Source organism: Procambarus clarkii, chromosome 27 (genome assembly GCF_040958095.1).
Source record: "Procambarus clarkii isolate CNS0578487 chromosome 27, FALCON_Pclarkii_2.0, whole genome shotgun sequence".
NCBI classification, from domain to species: Eukaryota; Metazoa; Arthropoda; class Malacostraca; order Decapoda; family Cambaridae; genus Procambarus; species Procambarus clarkii.
This window is the reverse complement of record NC_091176.1, coordinates 8,781,234-8,787,233: the sequence shown is the minus strand read 5'-3', so window position 1 is coordinate 8,787,233 and position 6,000 is coordinate 8,781,234.

The following is a 6,000-nucleotide window of genomic DNA, read 5'->3' as shown; positions in this document are numbered from 1 at the left end:
TTATATCGTACTAAGACTAGGGAAAGGATAGGTCCATTAAAAACTGAGTCAGGTCAAATAACAGATAGTGATGAAGAGATGAGTAGTATTTTTAATAAATATTTTGTATCTGTATTTACTAAAGAGGAACTTAACAATATGCCTTCAGCCGAACAAGTCTATGTGGGTGGGGATGAGGACAGGTTGACGAGTTTAGCAGTTACCAGGGAGGATGTAATTAAACAATTAGAAAAACTAAAACCAAACAAATCCCCAGGGCCGGATGAAGTGTTTGCCAGGGTGCTTAAAGAATGCAAAGAGGAGCTTTCCGAGCCACTGTCTACCATATTTAATAAATCAATTGAGTCAGGCAGAGTGCCAGAGTCATGGAAGGTAGCTGATGTGGTACCAATTTTTAAGAAAGGAGATAGATCACTTGCGTCAAACTATCGGCCAATTAGCCTAACGTCTATTGTGGGAAAGTTACTTAAATCAATAATTGCAAATACAATTCGTCTCCATCTTGAAAAACATAAATTAATAAATGAGTCGCAACATGGTTTTACAAATGGCCCGTTCATATTTAACAAATTTGCTAACTTTTTATTCCAGCATAGTTGAGGCAGTTGATAGTGGTAAGGATTGTGATGTTGTGTACCTTGATTTTAGCAAAGCTTTTGATACAGTGCCACACGAAAGACTAATTAAAAAAATAGAAGCTCATGGTATTGGGGGTGCTATATTAACTTGGATTAGGGCATAGCTATTCCAAACATAAGAACATAAGAACAAAGGCAACTGCAGAAGGCCTGTTGGCCCACACGAGGCAGCTCCTATTTATAACCACCCAATCTCACTCATATACATGTCCAACCCGCGCTTGAAACAACAGAGGGACCCCACCTCCCCAATGTTACGTGGCAATTGGTTCCACAAATCAACAACCCTGTTACTGAACCAGTATTTACCCAAGTCTTTCCTAAATCTAAACTTATCCAATTTATACCCATTGTTTCGTGTTCTGTCTTGTGTTGATACTTTTAATACCCTATTAATATCCCCTTTGTTATGTCCATTCACCCACTTGTAAACCTCTATCATGTCACCCCTAACTCTTCGCCTTTCCAGTGAATGCAACTTAAGCTTTGTTAATCTTTCTTCATATGAAAGATTTCTGGTTTGGGGAATTAACTTAGTCATCCTACGCTGGACACGTTCAAGTGAATTTATATCCATTCTATAATATGGCGACCAAAACTGAACTGCATAATCTAAATGGGGCCTAACTAGAGCAAGATATAGCTTGAGAACCACACCAGGTGTATTGTTACTAACGCTGCGATTAATAAATCCAAGTGTCCGATTTGCCTTATTACGAACATTTATGCATTGATTCTTTTGTTTTAAATTCTTACTAATCATAACTCCCAGATCCCTTTCGCAATTCGACTTCGCAATCACAACACCATCTAGCTCGTATCTTGTAACTCTATCATCATTACCTAACTTCAGAACTTTACATTTATCAGCATTAAACTGCATCTGCCAATCCTTCGACCATTTCAAAACCCTTATATACCTTGTACTTATACCCAGCCGAGCCCCATACTTCCCCCTCCCCATCACAGACCATATCCCATACAATCACCCTTCCCAGGGCCACACCCGAACCCCCCCTGCCCCATAATCCCATCACATCCCAACACCCCTATTATGATAGATATCGTGAGGAGATATTCCCATATGGGACGGCAATGTGATGTTATAGTGGCCAGAATACGCCTGGGACGTATATGGCAGCTTTCTCAAAACCCAAATGTCAAGTACACAATGTGTCAACTTTGTGAAAAAGAAAACATGCACTTTCTTAAACATTATATTGTAGAATGTCCCATACTGACTGACTTTCGCCCTCCTGGGCTAAGGTATGCTGAACTCTGTAATTACTATATGAGTACTGGAACACTTGATGATATATTGGACTTGTACCCAAGATTAACCATGTAATGTATCAATTATACAATGTATGTATGTGATGTAACTATATAACCTGAGCTTGTAAAAGCACCTTCATCACCTTCAGTGATTAAGTGCTTAATTGCACACTAGTTTCTCTATCAGCTATCTCACTCTGTCAGAGTAAAAGGGGAAAATGTATGTGTGTATATATGTGTATGTATACATGTTTTTTTTTTTTTTTTTTTTTTTTTTTTTTTTTTTTTTTTTTTTTTAGATATATACAAGAGTTGTTACATTCTTGTATAGCCACTAGTACGCGTAGCGTTTCGGGCAAGTCCTTAATCCTACGGTCCCTGGAATACGATCCCCTGCCGCGAAGATCCCCTGCCAAGTACACATTTTACTGTTGCGTTAAACAGAGGCTACAGTTAAGGAATTGCGCCCAGTAAATCCTCCCCGGCCAGGATACGAACCCATGACATAGCGCTCGCGGAACGCCAGGCGAGTGTCTTACCACTACACCACAGAGACTGCATGTATGTATATATGTTTGTGTACGTATATGTGTGTGTGTGTGTATGTATGTGTATAAAGTATATATGGAAGCTGATCAGAATGACATTTCACCTTTGTAAATGCACGTTAATGACACTATGTAAAAGCCACATCAAACACTTTATGTAGGGCATACGTAAATCTGTGTAACTATGTATTTACGTATGTAGGTTAGCTTAGCATTTTAAAAGCACCGAATCACCTTCTGTGGTTGAGTGTTCAATAAACCCTTGAACTATATGTTTAACACTTCTCTAACCCTGTCCATGGAGGACAGAAGAAAATGTATATATCCTGGTTAGCATTGTAAATGTGTGGCCACGTTTGTGGTAGAAAATAATAATAATAATAATAATAAAACTCTCTCTCTCAACCAACAGGAATCGGACTAGTACAAAAATAATATTAAAACAACTGTAGAGAATTTTACAACAGGAGAAAAAATAAAATTCCTGAATACTATGTACAAAAATGTGGTATATGTGTTAAGGTGGAAGGCGGCACAACGGTCCTGAAGGCATTTGTGAATGTTATTGTTAATTATTGATTTTTTCTGTCGTCGTCCGGGAGGGACTTCATTCTTCTAGTTAATATTTTGTGTTTTTTATCCTGAGAGAGAAGCTGTGTGTGTGTGTGTGTGTGTGTGTGTGTGTGTGTGTGTGTGTGTGTGTGTGTGTGTGTGTGTGTGTGTGTGTGTGTGTGTGTGTGTGTGTGTGTTTACTAGTTGTATTTTTGCGGGGGTTGAGCTTTGCTCTTTCGGCCCGCCTCTCAACTGTTTACTAACTACTTTTTTTTTTTTCCCACACCACACACACACACACACACCCCAGGAAGCAGCACGTGACAGCTGACTAATTCCCAGGTACCTATTTACTGCTAGGTAACAGGGGCACATAGGGTGAAAGAAACTTTGCCCATTTGTTTCTGCCTCGTGCGGGAATCGAACCCGCGCCACAGAATTACGAGTCCAGCGCGCTATCCACCAGGCTACGAGGCCCCCTGTGTGTGTGTGTGTGTGTGTGTGTCTGTGTGTGTGTGTGTGTGTGTGTACTCACCTAATTGTGCTTGCGGGGGTTGAGCTTTGGCTCTTTGGTCCCGCCTCTCAACTGTCAATCAACTGGTGTACAGATTCCTGAGTGTGTGTGTGTGTGTGTGTGTGTATGTGTGTGTGTGTGTGTGTGTGTGTACTCACCTAATTGTACTCACCTAATTGTGCTTGCGGGGGTTGAGCTCTGGCTCTTTGGTCCTGCCTCTCAACCGTCAATCAACTGGTGTACAGATTCCTGAGCCTATTGGGCTCTATCATATCTACATTTGAAACTGTGTATGGAGTCAGCCTCCACTACATCACTTCCTAATGCATTCCATTTACTAACTACTTTGACACTGAAAAAGTTCTTTCTAACGTCGTGTGTGTGTGTGTGTGTGTGTGTGTGTGTGTGAGAGAGTGTGTGTGTGTGAGTGTGTGTGTGAGTGTGTGTGTGAGTGTGTGTGTGAGTGTGTGTGTGTGTGTGTGTGTGTGTGTGTGTGTGTGTGTGTGTGTGTGTGTGTGTGTGTGTGTGTGTGTGTGTGTGTGTGAGTGTGTGTGTGAGTGTGTGTGTGAGTGTGTGTGTGTGTGTGTGTGTGCGTGTGTGTGTGTGTGTGTGTGTGTGTGTGTGTGTGTGTGTGTGTGTGTGTGTGTGTGTGTGTGTGTGTGTGAATGTGTGTCTGAGTGTGTGTGTGTGTGTGTGTGTGTGTGTGTGTGTGTGTGTGTGTGTGTGTGTGTGTGTGTGTGTAGGTGTGTGTAGGTGTGCGTGTGTGTGTGTGTGTAGGTGTGCGTGTGTAGGTGTGCGTGTGTAGGTGTGCGTGTGTGTGTGTGTGTAATTTTATTTCTTAGACTTCTACTGTTAGTGTAATATACCCTAAGTGAATTGTTATTTTGAGGCCCTTCTCTTTCCCTGATCATTTTGCCAATTCCTTTCTCCCACAAACACATACTTTTATTACCTCCTTCCTCCAAATCAATTCCCATACCTCTATCTACTAACAGTTTAAACCCAAACAAACACCTCTAACCACTTTTTCCAACGAGTTCGCAACAGCAACAACCCCAGCTCTCGATAGATGCACCCCATCACGAGCATACATTTCATTTCTTCCATAGAAGTGTTCCCAGTTGTCTATGAAAGATATTGGATTTAATTTGCAATATCTTTCCAGCCGGCAATTGACACCAAGTGCCCTCGATATCCATTCATTTCCCACTCCCTTTCTTGGAAGAATGCCACATATGATCGGGATTCCTCCCTTGCTCCTAACTAATTCTATGGCTGTTTTATACCTCTGAATCAGTTCCTCACTCCTAACTCGACCAACATCATTTCCTCCCACGCTAATGCAAATAATGGGATTGTTCCCATTTCCAGCCATAATATCATTCATGTTGTTTATAATATCACCAATGCCAGCTCCGGGATAGCAAACCCTTAACCTGTTCCCCCTATCTCTAGCACAAAACGTTCTATCCAAATACCTTATCTGGGAATCTCCCACAACTAAGGTTTGCTTAGGTACTTCCTTTACTCTCTGAGGGGCCTGCGCTTCCTTGCTCTTCATTGCTTTCCCTTATGCACTGTGACAGCACCTGACTGACACCGTATTCAGAGATGTAGCAGGCAGGGGCGACTGAGTCGGGGCGGGATGGGGCGGCTGGGACAGGGCCGCACCAACCCTCTCGTCGACACCTACACCATCACCTACATCCGTACCCAGGCGAGCTGCAGGATCCGACATTGGGGCATCAGATGGCAGGGAATCAACACACATTCCAGCACCTGGAGACTGGTCCGGGGCCGACAATGGGGAAAAATCCTCCTCCCGGTAGAGGTTAACAGGGGTGACCCAGCCCACCTCACACCCCGCATTCTGGTAGCCCGGTAGGCCGCACCTGAAATACGTCCGGGGCTGGCCCGCATGAAACACATGAAGAGGGAAACCCAACAGCATGATGGAGGATGATATATAATCCCTGAAACAAATCGAGAGTGCGGTGTCCCCTTCGCATATGCATCCCCTTCCACCTCTCGGTAGAGACGGCGTTCATCTTCACATGAAGTACCCTCCCAAACGGGCAAAGTACCGATGTAGAAGGTCCTCAATGAACTCGAAGGGCGCCCCATGCACCGCCACATACGTCGTTGTACCACAGCAAGCGGAGAAAGTCACTGATCCACCATCACCAGGAAAAGTGAAAGAACGTCCATCATAGCGTGCGACGAGATCACGGTAAACCACTGAGGAGACGAACTTCACAATCGCTCACCTCCCAGCAAGCAGCTGCACACCACACACACAGCCTCCACAGAAACACGTAACCAGAACCACCACTTCTACCGCCTGGTAGAGAGCAATGCTGGAAAATTCCAGGCCAATAGAGTCCTACCTGATGACAGGAGGCACAGGCCTCCCCTCATACTGCAGGCCGACACGGCCCTGGGGGCCCCTCAGTAAAGCATGGCATTCAGTCCA